The sequence below is a fragment of the Cervus canadensis genome, chromosome 23 (genome assembly GCF_019320065.1).
Source record: "Cervus canadensis isolate Bull #8, Minnesota chromosome 23, ASM1932006v1, whole genome shotgun sequence".
NCBI lineage: Eukaryota > Metazoa > Chordata > Mammalia > Artiodactyla > Cervidae > Cervus > Cervus canadensis.
The window spans coordinates 38212209-38230952 of record NC_057408.1 but is presented as its reverse complement, the minus strand read 5'-3'; the positions used below and the strand labels follow the sequence as shown (position 1 = coordinate 38230952).

Below are 18744 nucleotides of genomic sequence, written 5' to 3'. Positions count from 1 at the left end.
TAGAAAAAAGTAGACAAGATCAGCAAAATCAAAGAGTAGCCTTAGAAAAACTTTCCTAAATGACAAAACTTTAGCTTTACTGACCAAGATAAAGAGGGAGAAGACACAAATTACTAACTCAGGATATTAAGAGGAATACTCCTACTAACATCACAAAAATAACTGTATGCTAACAAATTAAGTAACCACAGAAGATGAACAACTCCTACAAAGATACAAATCACTAAAACTAACTTAAAAAATAGAAAATTTGAATAGGTCTGTCACAAGTAAACAGATAAAATTAGTAATAAAAAATCTTTTCACAAAGAAAAGTACAGGTTCAGAGGGTTTTACTAGACCAAATAATCAAAAAATTAAGCTGATTCATCACAAATTCTCCTAGAAAAATAGATGAGAAAATACTTCTGAAATCACTCTATGAGGTCAGAATTACCTTTACATAAAAAATATTGGGTTGGCCAAAATGTTCATTTTTAGTGAATTCTTGTGTGGGCATTTTAATATTGAAGATACAAAAATTTTTTTTGGCAAATTATGCTTAATTATTTCAAGAAACGTAAAAATGTACCTGAAATGCATGTCAAAAGTGGTTTGCAAAGTTTCATGCTGGAGATTTATCACTGGATATTTATCCACAGTCAAGTAGACTAGTTTAAGTTGACAGCAATTAAATCGAGACATTGAAAACAATCAGTGTTATACCACACGACAGATAGCCCATATCCTCAAAATATCCAAATTAAGTGTTGAAAAGTTTCACATTGAATGCACTGTGAATACATTATTCAATAAAGTTCTTGGTGAAAATGAAAAATGTCTTTTATTTTTATTTAAAAACTGAAGGAACATGGGGAAGGAAATGGCAACCCACTCCAGTATTCTTGCCTGGAAATCCCCTTAGACAGAGGAGCCTAATGTGCTACAGTCCATGGGGTCGCAAAGAGTCGGACACAACTTAGCGACTGAAAAACAGCACTCATTCATGATAAAAGTTCAGCAAACCAGGAAGTGAGGGAATATCTTCAACATGATAAAAAACACTTACAAAAACCCAGAGCTAACTACACTGTATGGTACTAACGTTGGATATTCGTCTTTATACATTTGCTAAAACTTATATTGTACAACACCAAGCGTGAACCCTAATGTAAAAAGTAGACTTTGGATGATAAGAATGTGTCAATGCGAGTTTATTTATTATTACAAATATACCCACTTTGGGTTGGGATATTAACAGTGGGAGAGTGTGTACATGTGTGGGTACAGGGGGTATATGGGAACTGTCTGTACTTTCTGTTCACTTTTGCTGAGAACCAAAATCTTCTGTAAAAAATAAAGATTAATTAAAAAGAAACTGAAGCAAAGTTTTGGCCAGCATGCTTAATATATCACAAAGAAAAACGCTTCAACAAAATACTAATAAATAAAATCCAAACATATACACATATTATTATGTACCATAATCAAGTAGGATAACACCAGATGGTTTGACACAAGAAAATTAATTAATATATTAATAGAAAAAAGTGCAAGAGCATATGATCATCTCAACAGATGCAGAAAAATATTTGACAAAAGCAACACACTTTTCTGACAAAAACTCAGGAAACCAGGAAAAGAAAGGAATCCTCAATCTGATTAAGGGTATCTTTAAAAACCTCACACTAATGTCTTATTTAATGGTGAAAGACAAGAATGTCTGCTCAAGACACTTCTATTTAACACTGTATTGAAGCTTCTAGTCAGGTCAATTAGACAAGTAAAAGAAAGGAAAGACACCTAGAGTGGAAAAGAGGAAATAAAAATATCTCTGTTTGCAGATGACATACTCTTGTATATATAAAAAAAATCCTAAGGAATTCAATAAATAACTGTTGACATTAATAAATGAATTTTTCAAAGGTAAGATTCAAAATCAGTACATAAATATCAAGTGCATGTATATTTTTGAGATTAATTCTTTGTTGCTTTGTTTGCTATTATTTTCTCTCATTCTGAAGGCTGTCTTTTCACCTTGCTTACAGTTTCCTTTGTTGTACAGAAGCTTTTAATTGTAATTAGGTCCCATTTGTTTACTTTTGCTTTTATTTCCAATATTCTGGGAAGTGGGTCATAGAGGATTCTGCTGTAGTTTATTTCAGAGAGTGTTTTGCCTTTGTTTTCCTCTAGGAGTTTTATAGTTTCTGGTCTTACATTTAGATCTTTAATTCATTTTGAGTTTATTTTTGTGTATGGTGTTAGAAAGTGTTCTAGTTTCATTCTTTTACAAGTGGTTGGCCAGTTTTCCCAGCACCACTTGTTAAAGAGATTGTTTTTTCTCCATTGTATATTCTTGCCTCCTTTGTCAAAGATAAGGTGTCCATAGGTGCGTGGATTTTATCTCTGGGCTTTCTATTTTGTTGCATTGATCTATATTTCTGTCTTTGTGCCAGTACCATACTGTCTTGATGACTGTGGCTTTGTAGTAGAGACTGAAATCAGGCAGGTTGATTCCTCCAGTTCCATTCTTCTTTCTCAAGATTGCTTTGGCTATTCGAGGTTTTTTGTATTTCCATACAAATTGTGAAATTATTCCTGCAGCTCAATTCCAGAAAAATAAACGACCCAATCAGAAAGTTGGCCAAAGAACTAAACAGATATTTCTCTAAAGAAGACATGCAGACGGCTAACAAACACATGAAAAGATGCTCAACATCATTCATTATCAGAGAATGCACATCAAAACCACAATGAGGTACCATTTCATGCCAGTCAGAATGGCTGCTATCCAAAAGTCTACAAGCAATAAATGCTGGAGAGGGTGTGGAGAAAAGGGAACCCTCTTACACTGTTGGTGGGAATGCAAACTAGTACAGCCACTATGGAGAACAGTGTGGAGATTCCTTAAAAAACTGGAAATAGAACTGCCATATGACCCAGCAATCCCACGTCTGGGCAAACACACAGAGAAAACCAGATCTGAAAGAGACACAGGCACCCCAATGTTCATCACAGCACTGTTTATAATAGCCAGGACATAGAAGCAACCTAGATGTCCATCGGCAGACGAATGGATAAGAAAGCTGTGGTACATATACACAATGGAGTATTACTCAGCCATTAAAAAGAATACATTTGAATCAGTTCTAACGAGGTGGATGAAACTGGAGCCTATTATACAGAGTGAAGTAAGCCAGAAAGAAAAACACCAATACAGTATACTAATGCAAATATATGGAATTCAGAAAGATGGTAAGGATAACCCTGTATGCGAGACAGCAAAAGAGACACACAGATGTATAGAACAGTCTTTTGGACCCTGTGGGAGAGGGTGAGGGGAGGATGATATGGGAGAATGGCATTGAAAACTGTCAATTACCATATGTGAAATGAATTGCCAGTCTAGGTTCAATGCATGATACAGGATGCTCGGGGCTAGTGCACTGGGATGACCCAGAGGGATGGGATGGGGAGGGGGGTTCAGGATGGGGAACACATGTATACCCATGGTGGATTCATGTCAATGTATGGCAAAACCAATACAATATTGTAAAGTAAAATAATAATAATAATAAATAAATAAAAAGAAAAAATAAATATCAAGTGCATTTCTGTTCATTAGCAATGAACAACCCAAAAACAAACTAGGAAATATAATTTTATTTATAATGGCACCTAAAAGATAGAATGCTAGGTATAAGTTTAGATTTAATAATGTTATAGTTAACAAAAGAAGTGCAAAACTTGCATATTGACAAGTGCAAAACACTATTTATAAGAAATTTTAAAGTATCTAAATATATGTATCCCATGTTCATGGATCAGAAGGCTTAATATTGTTAAGATGGCAATACTCCAAAAATGATTTACAGAATAAATGTAACTGCTATTAAAAGCTAGTGTTCATTGGAAGGACTGATGCTTAAGCTGAAACTCCAATACTTTGGCCACCTCATGCGAAGAGCTGACTCATTGGAAAAGACCCTGATGCTGGGAGGGATTGGGGGCAAGAGGAGAAGGGGATGACAGAGGATGAGATGGCTGGATGGCATCACCAACTCGATGGACATGAGTTTGAGCAAACTCCAGGAGTTGGTGATGGACAGGGAGGCCTGGCATGCTGTGATTCATGGGGTCTCAAAGCGTCGGACAGGACTAAGCGACTGAACTGAACTGAGCTTTTTTACAGAAACTGACAAATTAAAATGTATATGTACTGCAAAGTACTAAGAAAAATTGAAATAATATTTTAAAAGAAGAAATTTGGAGATCTCACACATCTTGATTTCAAAACATACTATAATTCTAAAGTGATAAACATAGCATTGTACCAGCATGAGAACAGATATATAGATCAGTGGGATAGAACTGAGATTTCAAAGATAAAACTTTCCACTTATTTTCAACTAACTGTCCAACAGGAGTGACAAGACACTGCAATGGAGAAAGAACAGTCTTCTCAACAAATGGTGCTGAGACAACTAAATAGTGGAGCTGGTTTAGTCACTAAGTCGTGTCCAACTCCTGTAACCCACGAACTGAGCCCGCAAGGCTCCTCTGTCCATGGGACTTTCTGGGCAAGAACACTGGAGTAGGTTGCCATTTCCTTCTCCAAAGGATCTTCTGAAACCAGGGGTTGAACCCAAATCTCCAGGATTCCAGGTAGATTCTTTACCACTGAGCCACCAGGGAATGAGACAACTGGGTACCCAATACAAAAGACTGAAGCAGCATCACTATGTCACACAATGAAAATTAAATCACAATAGATCATAGATATAAACATAAGAGCTAAAATTTTAAATGCTTACAAGAAAACAGGAGTATTTTTAACCTTTGGTAAGGCAAGATTTTCTTAGTTATGAATCTTATTGCAAAAGCAACAGAAGAAACACTGATAAAAACAACTTCACCAAACAATTTTTTTTAAATGTCATGCTGCAAATAGTACAATCAAAAAAGTGAAATGACAACCAACAAAAATGGGAGAAAACATTTGAAAATCTTATATCTAATAAGAGACTGTCATTTGGAATACATGAAAACACAACTCAATAATAGAAAGACAAATAATTCAATTAAAAGCTTGGTTTAAAAATTGGACAATTCTCTAGAGATGTTCAAATGGCTTAAAGGCACAAGAAAATATGCTCAACATCACTAGTAATTAGGGAAATTTAAATCAAAACCTCAATAAGATATTACCTCACATTTACTAGGGCTGTTATAATCAATAATAATATGCATTGGTGCGAATAAGGAGAAATTAAAACCACCCTGCATTACTGATAGGATTGCAAAATGATGCCACTGCTTTAGAAAATTTGGAAGCAATTTGGAAAATTAAACATAGACTTATCAGATGACTCAGCAAGTCTACATCCTTATATAAATTGAAGACAAATGAAATCATACATTCACATAAAATACATTGTACATAGTATAGAAACATATAATAGCCAAAAAATATGAAACAATTCAAATGTCTCTGAACTGATAAATATAAATAAAGTGCATTTATATAAGAAAGGCATACAGAGAAATAGGAAGAGATGAAATGTTGAATCATGGTATGACATGGATGAACCTGGAAGATATCGAGATAAGTAAGAGAAGCCAGTCACCAAAAAATCGCATATCACATGATTTCTTGCATACAAATGGGCTTTCCTGGGTGGCTCAGATGGTAAAGAATCTGCTTGTAATGCAGGAGACCTGGGTTTGATCCCTGAATCAGAAGGATCTCTTGGAGAAAGGAATGGCTCCAAAAAAAGCAAATTTGCATAGATACAGAGTAAATTCTTGGTTGCTTAGGACCTGGGAGAAGAGAATGAGGATTGACTGCTCATCAGTACAAGTATCTTTTAGAAGACAAAAATGTTATAAAATTAGTTGACAGTGATATTTTTATATCTTTGTTATTACTGTTCAATTGCACAGTTGTGTCTGACTCTGCAACACAATCATGGACTGCAGCACGCCAGACTTCTCTGTCCTTCACCATCTCCCAGAGTTTGCTCAAATTCATGTCCATTGAGTCGGTGATGCCATCCAACGATTTCATCCTCTGCTGTCCCCTTCTCCTCTTACCCTCAGTCTTTCCCAGGATCAGGGTCTTTTCCAGTCAGTCAGCTCTTTGCATCAGGTGGTCAAAGTATTTGAGTTTCAGCTTCAACATCTGTCCTTCCAATGAATTTCAGAGTTGATTTCCCTTAGGATTGACTGGTTTGATCTCCTTGCTGTCCAAGGGACTCTCAAGAGTCTTCTCCAGCATCATAGTTGAAGGCATCAATTCTTTGATGCTTAGCCTTTTTTATTGTCCAGCTCTCACATCTGTACAGGACTACTGGAAAAACCATAGTTTGACTATACAGACCTTTGTAGGCAAAGTGATGTCTCTTTTTTTAATATGGTATCTAGGTTTGACATTGCTTTTCTTCCAAGGAGCAAGCATCTTTTAATTTCATGACTGCAATTACCATCCACAATGATTTTTAAGCCCAAGAAAATAAAATCTGTCACTGCTTCCATTGTTTCCCCATCTGGTTGCCATGAAGTGGTGTGACTGGATGTCATGATCTTAGTTTTCTGAATGCTGAGTTTTGAGCCAACTTTTTTAACTCTCCTTTTTCACCTTCAAGAGGCTCTTTAGTTCCTCTTCGTTTTCTGCTATAATGGTGGTGTTATCTGTGTATCTGAAGTTATTGGTATTTCTCCCAGCAATCTTGACTCCAGCTTCTGATTCATCCAGCCAGGGACATTTCTCTTGATGTACTCTGTATGTAAGTTAAATCAACAGGGGGACAGTATACAGCCTTGATGTACTCCTTTCCCAATTTTGAACCAGTCCATTGTTCCAAGTCCAGTTCTAACCGTTGCTTCTTGACCAGCACACAGACTTCACAGGAGGCAGGTAAGGTGCCTATGAATCATTTATAACCCTATGAAAAGGCTAAAAAATTGAATTGTACACTTTAAATGAATGGATTGTACAGTATGTGAGTTATATCTCAATAAAGCTGTTAAAAGATATGGTCTCCAACAGTTTTGGATTTTGAGTTTAAAGATGTAAAAAAATATAGAAAGAGGATCTTATATAATACAAAGTTAAACAGTCTGCAAATGCCTGAATGTCCAATGCAAACAGCTCAGTCACCAAGGCTTGTAGTGGTGTATTGCTAAGTGTTTAACAACTGTCTCATAAAAATATATAATACATATGGTTATTATAAATTTTAATGATATAACAGATTATAGCATGTAATTTATAAACAGTAATAAAATATACAATATTTTCTACTTTAAATTCCATGAGACAATAAGCTTTCATGAGCTAGTACAACCTAGCTCCAGGATTTCATTATTTTATCTCATTCAGGATGAGTGAATGACATATTTAATGATTTAAGTGAATATTTTATAGTATTGTTCCTATGGTCAACCACTGACCAAAAAGCCTCTGAAAACATAACCTTAAAAAATTAGCTGACCTAACATGTCGCCTCAGGGTGCTATAAAAATATACTAGTTTTGAAAAACCTTTATGTTAATATAATAGCAAAACTAACCAGTTTTCTAAACTGAGTCTGTGATGGCAAATATGTGTTTTTAAAAAAGATTAGTTTTTAATGCCCTTATTGTATTATATTAATATTAAAAATATATTGAGGGTAAGCAATGGTTAAGCTAAACAATGAGCCACACTCACTTAACTTTCTGCTAGCTTACTGATGGCCAAATGGTGAGATGATACAGATATACATAAAAATTTAAAGCAATCACATGAAATTAATAAATGAGAGGCATGAAGCTTAGAGATGCCAACATTATTATGATGAAATCAAAATGTCATTCCTATTAAAAGACTATCATACAGTTCTACATGTCTCCTCTTGGCATTATAGGATCTGTTGTAAAGATACTATTATTGGATACTATTACTGGGTTACAAATTCAACTCTACTGAAATTCCTCATTTCCAGCTATATTACAGGGCCAGAGAAGAATAACTGATAAAAAAGAATCACTGTGGACTAGATTTCTCTCCTTCAATCCTTCCTGACCTCCATTCTCCACTGGAGACTGTACTGGCTTGGGAGGTAATATGGCAAGAAATGGATAAAATTGATACTAGTATATCACTGAAACATACTATTCAGATAAAAATAGGAGCATTTACCAGAGTTTTACACTCAATTAAAAATAATTTAAAGTTCAATTTTTGATACAAATATAACATCTACTGAAATAATTTTCTTTTAAATTATAACCGAGAATTCAAACTAAGATCAATAAAGTACATTTACTGTCTAGGAATCAATGAATTATAATAATCACCTTCCATCCTTCAGTTCCACTGCTATAAAACAGGTATTCTAACTGGTAAAATCATTTTTATAAACTAATTAATGTGATAGGTAGCATCTAGAAATAAAAGCAGTATGAAGGGCTGCCAATCCACAAACAACAAATAAAACATAATAAAGACAGTGAAATAAACACAAAATCTGTGACTCTTAATTTTTATGAGGAGAAGGAAATAGCAACCCACTCCAGTGCTCTTGCCTGGAAAATCCTATAGACAGAGGAGCCTGGCAGGCTACAGTCCATGGGGTCACAAAGAGTCAGACATGACTGAGCAACTTCACTTTAAACTTTAAAGAATTTAAACTTTAAAGAATTCACAGAGAACATCTATAAATCATCTAATCTAATTTTTACCATACCTTTGAGGCTTTACCTAAACTGAGTTACCCTTGTTTCTATCTTGTTTTGTTGACTCCGTAAGCTCACTTTCTACTGACAGGTTACTGGTACCAGGCTTTATAGAGGGAAGAGGGATGAAATAAGAGGAACGTTTGCTGTGTAAAAACTGAGTGAAAGTCACTCAGTCATGCCTGACTCTTTGCAACCCCATGGACTGTATAGTCCATGGAATTCTCCAGACCAGTATCCTGGAGTGGATAGCATATCCCTTCTTCAGTGGATCTTACCAACCCGGGAATCGAACCAGGGTCTCCTGCATGGCAGGTAGATTCTTTTTTTTTTTTATTTTTTAATTGAAGGATAATTGCTTTACAAAATTGTGTTGTTTTCTGTCAAACCTCAACATGAACCAGCCATAGGGATGCATATGTCCCCTCCCTTCTGAACCTCCCTCCCATCTCCCTCCCCATCCCACCCCTCTAAGGTTGATACAGAGCCCCTGTTTGAGTTTCCTAAGACATAAAGCTGCAGGCAGATTCTTTATCAACTGAGCTATTAGGAAGGCCAAAAGTTTTATTTGCTTGCCTGTGCTGGGTCTTAGTTGTGGCATGTGGGATCTAGTTCCCTGACCAGGAATCAAACCTGGGCCCTTTGCATTGGGAGCACAGAGTCTTAGCCACTGGACCACCAGGGAAGTCCTGTAAAGACTGAAAGGTATCCCAAACATGGCTTACTGCAACTACATAAGGACGGTGGAATAGCTCTGCAGAAGAGATGCAATCAGAAAGCCCAGGAGTGGGGCAGTATGAAGAAATACAGGTATTTGCCAGGCTTAGGAATTTACTGGAATTTACCTCTACTATGTGCAAGATACTGCCATAGATCTTTAGTTAATTTCTTTTAACAACTTATAAGATTTATTTCCCTTCCTGAAAGAACATGTGGTCTACAACTAGAAGTTTTAAGGAAGTATGCCAAAAGAGACTATAATTAGTAAAGTACAATAAAGCCAATATGCTCCCAAGGCAGGCTCCCAATCTTGACTACACATTGGGATCTCCTGGTGAACTTTAAGGAATAGCCTGATACCTAGATTCCTGCCACAGGGAATGTAACTAGATAGGCATGGGTTTTTTAAATATCTCCCTTTGTAATTGTGACATACAGCTATGGCTGAGGAATCAGGAGGGGGGTGAGTTATAGGTGAGAATGGAGGAGAATGCCTGGCTCAGGAACATCAGACTCCGTGGTCATTTATTACTTTACATGCAGTGGGAAACCATTCAAGGATTTTTTAACATGAGAATTTCAAAATAGATCAGTGCCCTAAAACAATTCCTGTAATAGTAAAATATACAGTACTAAAACCGGAGTAAACAAAGGAGGCAGTAGCAAGAGGAGAAAGGAAAGCAAAGTTGAGATAAGATTCCAGAAGGTAAAGTTCAGCCATTGTTGGTGACTGTTTAAAAATAAGGGTGAGTCGAAGAAATAAATGAATGGATTTAAAAGAAGGGAAGAGAAGTGAATGAGACAAAAAAAAAAAGAAAAAGGTGGGGGTGGGTAAAGATTAGAATGAAAGGGAGAAGCTGGTAGATGAAGTAGAAGCCAAAGGGCTGAGGATGGAGGAAATGATCTGCACAAGAGCCGCTGTGTCCTAAGCCTGCCCTGCTCAAGTGGATCCCACTAGCGTGGTACCCACGTGGTCCTTTACCTTATATATATATATATAGTTACTCCTGGGTCTGACAAGGCTGCTATTCCCAGTTTATATACAGGACACTGGGCACGGGGACTATAAGGAACTTTCTCAGATCACTGGATTGTGCAAGGATACAAAGCCACAGCTCCGGAGAGCAAGCAGTTATCCCCATGAAGAGAAAAAGTGACATGAAAATACCCATTCCCACTCTTTTTGTTTCCATCCTTATTTCAATTATATCTGAACCTGAAAGCAATTACAAACAAATAAAGCAAAGAAACATTTGCTGTCATAGCTAGTAACGCCTGACAAACAATCATTCAAAACTGCATAATTATTGTAAGATCACCCATCTCCACTCTTATTCAAGCAGAATGTGCTAATTATCAAACAGGCCATCTGCAGTCCTAAACTCTCTTTTTTTTTAACCTAGGAGAAGATCCTGCCATTTGGCTCTCAGGGCTTTGGTTCATTCACTCTGTATATTTAAAAACAAAAAACAACAAAGAATCTGATAAAATGATTTACAAGAGGCCTTCAACTAAAAAATAACTTTGATTTTTATGTACTGATTATTGAAGAAAGTATTGAAGAAATTCACCCTACTCACATGTGAAACAGTGAGTTTACAAATGAAATTAAAAACCTGATTGGTGGCATTTTTAGCTAACTCCTTCTAAAGGGTTTGAGTTACTGTGTTTTAAAAGGAAAATAACAACATGCAGAATTTTAAGCAAACAATATTTCAGAGAAAAAACAGTACAAAGGAAATGTATTTTTAAAAGAAAAATACAGTATTTCAACATAAAAGTACTTCAACCTAAAGTATTTCAACCTAAACAAATACATTTTTGTGAAAGGCAAATCTCTACAAAATTTATTAATTTTGTACCAGCCATTTATTTTCAAAAAATAGACAAAATTTAATGCTACTTCTTTCCAAAATTGATGATTTACCCAAGAACGCAGCTTTGAATTCCAAGGTTATGTTTCTTCAATGAGAAGATAATTATAATTATTTATGTGGAATATTCATTATCTCGGCTACACAAACAAAAGTCCAAGTGACTAGGAGGCCAGTCCCTGCCAGCACAAAGAAGTCTGGAAAAACATTGCTTTGCCATATGTTCGGATACTGGCAAAAGGAGCTTTCCTTGTCGGTACTGTCTAATAGGAAGGACTTTTCACCACTTCCCTGACAGACGTTGTTGCTGCCCCTGAAGTACAAATAATTAATTTTCAATTTTGAGGTTTTGGTTAACCAATTATCATTCAGACTGCATGCACCTTATTGGTTTTTTTTTTTTTTTCATTATTCCACTGCATTTGTATCTATTAAATAGTCTATGCAGCAACCAACAAAAAGGTAAAAGCTAAAATTCCCTTAACTGATTAAGCATTCATCTGGAGATATCTGATCACTTGAGCTGTCTCTTTTAGTCATCACTGTGGATCATTCAGTATTTGGCTCTGATGTGAGAAGTTCAAATGCATCTTCTTGAACTTTCCCTTAACTAACAGTCACAATCATTACCTAAAAGAGTGGTAAAGTCCCTTCTATACTTTGGAACTAAGAATTAGAGCAATGCAAATAAAAATTGACTTTTAGAGACACTGATACTCACAGCAAACTTAATGATAAAAAATTTAATAGACCAAAAGATACATAGTGTCCATGGCCAATAACCTATGATGTATGAGTATGTTTGGAAGAAAGTGGTAACAAGAAACAAATCACTTAAAGCCTTTGGAGATAAGAAGGCTATCTTGGGGACTTCCCTGTTGGTCCAGCAGTTAAGACTCTGTACTCCCAATGCAGGGGGTCTGGGATTCAATCCCTGGTCGGGGAACTAAGATCCCACATACCACAACTAAGCCCACACAGCTAAGCCCATGTGCTGCAACAAAGACTCAGTGCAGACAAAATAAATTATAAATTAAAAAAAAAAAAAAAAAGGAAGGCTATCTTTTGAGTCATAATTCCCCAGGGGTGGGGATATCATCCAAACTTCTCAACTTTTCCTGAAAATTCCGTAAGACTTCAGTTTAGGAAAACGGAGAGTACTGAGTTAGGTACATATAGCCACAAAGCAAGGATTTTTGTCCTTTTTACAATCCAAGAAATTAAAACCTAGAAAGAAATTTTCTTCTCTTCTAAATTTATCAGAAGAGCTACAACATAGTTTCATTGAAAAGTAAACATGATGATTTAGTTAGTGAGGTGTGTAAAGAAGATCACTGTCAAAACTTTTCTATCACACTTAGCCAAAACTTTCTATACTCTGTGCTATGATTATTACTATCATTATCATATTTTGATTAATGGTATGGACACCTAGATCAGCAATCTAAAATCCCCAATCATTCTCTTAGCCAGTAATCAAATTAGACTGGCTTTCCAATCCACTTCTGTACCCTTTCCTACTGGGCTCCTGATTTACTAGCTCATGAAATGACTTTTGGTGTCTAGACCAGGAGTTGCAGATAGAGAATGACAACCCACTCCACTATTCTTGCCTGGAGAATTTCATGAACAGAGGAGCCTGGTGGGCTACAGTCCATGGAGTCACAAACAGTCAGACATGACTGAGCCACTAACACTTTAAAATTGCATTGCCAAATCTATTTTTGATGGTGGCTAATCTAGAATGTTTGCCAACAAAGGCCCAGATGTCTAGTCAAGGCTATGGTTTTTCCAGTGGTCATGTATGGATGTGAGAGTTGGACTGTGAAGAAAGCTGAGCACTGAAGAACTGATGCTTTTGAACTGTGGTGTTGGAGAAGACTCTTGAGAATCCCTTGGACTGCCAGGAGATCCAACCAGTCCATCCTGAAGGAGATCAGTCCTGGGGTTCATTGGAAGGACTGATGCTGAAGCTGAAACTCCAATACTTTGCCCACCTCATGCGGAGAGTTGACTCATTGGAAAAGACCCTGATGCTGGGAGGGATTGGGGGCAGGAAGAGAAGGGGATGACAGAGGATGAGATGGCTGGATGGCATCACCGACTCAATGGATATGAGTTTGAGTAAGCTCCGGGAGTTGGTGATGGACAGGGAGGCTTGGCATGCTGCAATTCATGGGGTCGCAAAGAGTCAGACAGGACTGAGCAACTGAACTGAACTGAACTGAATCTAAAATGTAAAGCCTTAATTTGGGTTGATAAGGAAGAGTACTTTTCTAAGTTGGCACTGTCTCCTCTGGACTCAAAAATATGAGGTGACACATGTACTGACTTAAACTCTGGCTTACACTATGGAAACAGCATTTTATTTATCATTCTATTATTAATTTCTCTCTGTTTCAACCTGCCCTCAAATGACTAAAATAACCTTCCTTAAAAGTGATAACCATATGAACTTATGATTTATCAATGTCCACAAAACTCTCAAGCGTATAAGATAAAATTTTAAACTCCTTAATTTATTATACATAAATTTTCTGAATCTAATTCCAATTTACTTACCACAACCCACCTTGTCTCTCACCATCCAACACAGGCTGATCACAAAGAACTTTTCAACTTTCCCTGAAAATTCCATAAAACTCATGACTCATTAATTCCCCATGAGAACCTAAGCTTTCCTCAAGCAAAGACTGAGCTTGTCTTTTTACTGCTATATCACAAGGACCTAGAATTGTTCCAAGTAGAGAATAAATGGACTATAATTTCTGAGTAGATTAATAAATTCAGGACTTAATAAATGAATATTACCTGTTTTCTCCCTAGAATGATTTTCTTCAACTGGCAAACTCCTGTTCACCCTTTAAAATTCATCTCAAATGTCCAGCGCCCATGAAGCTTTCCCTGACTCCTTACTGTGATGGTACTCACCAATTTCCCTGTGTCTCTACCTCCCTTTGTTCATTCTTCCTTTTAGCATTTAACATGCTATTTGGGCTTTTAAATTTTATTAATAATTTATGTACAGTTAAGATGCTCAGATCTTAAGTATGATGTTCAGTTAGTTTAGAAAAAGGCATCGAACAATAAACAGTTTAATCATCCTAGAGAATTTTTTCATAATCCTTCTTAGTCAATCCTTTCAAAGCAATGACTAATGATTTCAATCATTAGATGCTAATATTTTGCCCATTCCAAATGTTTATATAAATGGGATCATACAGTATGCTCTTCTTTATTTGATTGTGTCTCATTTCTTCCATTTAGAATAATAATTTAGAGATCCGTTCATGGTGCTATACGCATGATTAGTTACTTCTTTTTATTTGTGAATAATATCCCAATGCATGGCTAACTTACATTTTGTCCATTTTCCAGTTGGTGGGCATCCAGATTGATTCCAGCTTGGCACTATTTTGAAAAAAGATGCTATGTTGTATTTTAAATGATCTCTTCACTAGAAAGACTTTAATTTGCACACTACATCCAGAGAAGAGGCTTGGTGACAATTATTTTGAAATTTTAATACTTCTCAAACTATTATAGTCCATGGTATCTAGTACTTGATCAGTAAAGTTGCAATTAGAGTATAAATTGTATTTCTGTAACCTGGACAACTTGTAGAATCTCTTTGTCAAACAGCTGGCTCATGCTATAGGTATTGGGAAGTGATACCACATTTGCCTCTTTGAGGCAAGCTACCATATTCCACCATATACTTCCTAAGTTTCCTTGGGGAATTCCCTTACATTCCCCGGGCTTTGGTTTCCTTATCTGAAAAATGAAGGTAATTATAACACGCACCTGTTTAGGTTAACTTTAGAATTATTTGAACTTCACATGAAATTTAAAAAGCACTCAACCAATGTTAATTGTTACTTCACTGTAGATAATATATGTGCTACAAATATCTGACTAGGCTTTTGCAAAAACAGTTTGGGAGATAGTTCAATAAAATACACAGGAAAAAGTAAAAGGTATCCAGAAGGGCCAACACAATATTAAAGGAGAACAAAATCAGAGGACTGACACTACCTGACTTAAAAATTATAAAGCAATAGTGATCAAGACACTGTTATATTGGTGAATGAGTAGACAAACAGTACTATGGAACAGAATATAAAGTGTAGAAATAAACCCACATAAATATAGTCAACTGGTCTTTGACAAAATGGCAAAAGTAATACTATGGAGAAAAAGTCTTTTCAACTAATGGTTTTGGACTAACTGGACATTTATAGGATTTTAAAAAAGATTCTAGACAAAGAACTTATATTCTTTACAAAAATTAACTCAAAATGAACCATACCCTAAGTGTAAAACTCAAAACTATATTCTTGGAAGATAATAAAGGGGAAAAAACTAGATGACCCTAGGCATGGCAATGATTTTTTGGTACAACACTAAGGGTAACAAATAATTGATAAGATGGGCTTCACTAAATTAAAAAATGCTGCTTTGTGAAATACACTATCAAGAGATTGAGAAGACAAGTCATAGATGGGAAGAAAATATTTGCAAAACATATCTGATAACAGATCCAAATATTCAAAGAACTCTTAAAATCCAACAATGAGAAAACCAACAACCTGAAAACGGGCAAAAGACCTGAACAGATAGTTCACTGAATAAGATATATAGATGGAAAGCAAGTATCATATGCCATTAGGAAAATGAAAGCTAAAATGATAAGATATCCCTAGGTACTTATCATAATGGCAAAATCCAGAACAATGACAATACCAAGTGCTGATCACGTTGTGGAGCAACAGGAACTCTCATTTATTGCAGCTGGAGATGCAAAATCGTACAGCCACTTTGGAAAACATTTTCATTATTTCTTACAAAACTAAACATATTCTCACTAGATGATTCAGTAATTATGCTCCTTGATATTTATTCAAAGGAGTTGAATACTTATGTCCATATAAAAACCTGCACATGTTTACAACAATTTTATTCATAATTGCCAAAACTTGGAAGCAACCAAGATATCCTTTAGCAGGTGAAAGGACAATAAATTGTGGTATATCCAGCACTAAAAGGAATGAGTTGTCAAACCATGAAAAGACATAAAGGAATCTTAAAGTGCATACTACTAATGAAATAAGCCAATCTAAAAAGGCCATGCACTATACTATATAAACTATATGACATTCTGGGAAAGGCAAAACTATGGAGACAGTAAAAGGATCAGTGGTTGCCATGGGTTAGAATGGAGGAAGGGACAAACAGGCGAACCAAAGAGAATTTTTAGGGTGGAGAAGCTATTCTTTATAGTATTGTAATGATGGATATGGGCTTTCCAGGTGGTGCTAGTGGTAAAGAATCCACCTGTCAATGAAGGAGATGTAAGAGATGTGCGTTTGACCCCTGGTTTGGGACGATCCCATTGAGGAGAGCATGGCAACCCACTCTAGTATCCTTGCCTGGAGAATCCCATGAACAGAGGAGCCTGGCAGACAACAGTCCAAAGGGTTCAAAGAGTCAGAGATGACTGAAGCAACTTAGCACACACATGATGGATACATTTGTCAAAACCCATAACATGTATACCAAGAGTGAATCCTAATGTAAACTATGAATGTTGAATAATAATGATGCATGAATGCAGGTTCAACAATTGTAACACATGCACTTCTTTGGTGTGGAATGGTGATACTATCAGAGGCTGGACATGTGTGAGGGCAAGGGGCATATGGGAAATTGCTATAGATCTTGCTCAATATTGCCATGAACTTAAAATTGATCTAAAATCATTTAAAATATATTTTAAATAACATTTTAAATTTTATTAAACATATAAAATTTAAATTTAGAAAAAAATTGCAAGTAATTTAAAAAATATATATTTTAAAGGAAAAAAATAAGAGGCCATGGGATCCTTTTGAGAGTGAAAGCCTTGTTTTTCTGTGTGACAGAGTGGGAAGTTGTTCAAGGAGACCAAAACCAGTTCGAGACATTTTTTGCAAAGCAATGTTGGCCAGTTTAAAAAAACATCAATTCAAAATTCACAGAAAATTAAAATTAAAAAAAATCTATTGTATCCATTTTAACCACATGCATGCTATGTTGCTTCAGTCATGTCCAACTCTTTGCAACCCTACAGACTGTAACCTGCCAGGCTCCTCTGTCTATGGGATTTCCAGGCAAGAATACTGGAGTGAGTTGCCATTCCCTCCTCCAGGAGATTTTTCCAACCCACGGATCAAACCTGTGTCTCTTATATATCCTGCATTGACAGGTGGGTTCTTTACCACGAGTGCTGTTTTCAGTTCTGTTCAGTTGCTCAGTCATGTCCAACTCTTTGCAACCCCAGGGAATGCAGCACTCCAGGCTTCTCTGTTCATCACCAACTCCCAGAGCTTACTCAGACTCATGTCCATTGAGTCAGTGATGCCATCCAACCATCTCATCCTCCGTCGTCCCCTTCTCCTCCTGCCCTCAATCTTTCCAGCATTAGGGTCTTTTCAAATGAGCCAGTTCTTCACATCAAGTGTCCAAAGTATTGGAGTTTCAGCTTCAGCATCAGTCCTTCCAATTAATATTCAGGATTGATTTCCTTTAGGATGGACTGGTTGGATCTCCTTCCAGTCCAAGGGACTCTCAAGAGTCTTCTCCAACAACACAGTTCAAAAGCATCAATTCTTTGACACTCAGTTTTCTTTATAGTCCAACTCTCACATCCATACATAACTACTGGAAAAACCATAGCTTTGAGTAGACGAACCTTTGTTGGCAAACTAACATCTCTGCTTTTTAATATGCTGTCTAGGTTGGTCATAACTTTTCTTCCAAGGAGCAAGCGTTTTTTAATTTCATGGCTACAGTCACCATCTACAGTAATTTTGGAGCCCACAGCCTTGTCTAACTCAGTGAAACTATGAGCTATGCCATGAAGGCCCATCCAAGATGAATGGGTCATGGTGGAGAGGTCTGACAGAATGTGGTCCCCTGGAGAAGGGAATGGCAAATCACTTCAGTGTTCTTGCCTTGAGAACCCCATGAAGAGTATGAAAAGGCAAAAAGATAGGACACTGAAAGATAGACATCCAGGTCAGTAGGTGCCCAACATGCTACTGGAGATCAGTGGAGAAATAACTCCAGAAAGAATGAAGAGATGGAGCCAAAGCAAAACCAAACCCAGTTGTGGATGTGACTGGTGATGGAAGTAAAGTCCGATGTTGTAAAGAGCAATATTGCATAGGAACCTGGGATGTTAGGTCCATGAAACAAGGCAAGTTGGAAGTGGTCAAACAGGAGTGCCATTTTAACTACATATATTTCTTAAAATATTTCTTCATATATTTAGAACAATAAAAATTGCCAAGGATATAAAACATTCACTTCCATTATTCTTTTAAGAAACTTTCCACCAAGGCAAATTTCCAGGGTCTCGTGCACAACTTAAAATAGAAATTAACACCTAAAAACAGGCCTCTCAAGAAAAGAT

The 18744-nt window shown here is 36.4% G+C and overlaps 1 protein-coding gene and 1 non-coding gene across 6 annotated transcripts in view; both read right to left on the bottom strand.

Moving 5' to 3' along the window:
- The window catches only part of NOL4 (nucleolar protein 4), a 449173-nt gene that overhangs the window by 333913 nt on the left and 96516 nt on the right, over positions 1-18744 (bottom strand). The window lies entirely within an intron of this gene.
- Positions 9310-9382, bottom strand: TRNAG-CCC. The gene has a single exon. It is a non-coding gene; the product is annotated as a tRNA-Gly (tRNA).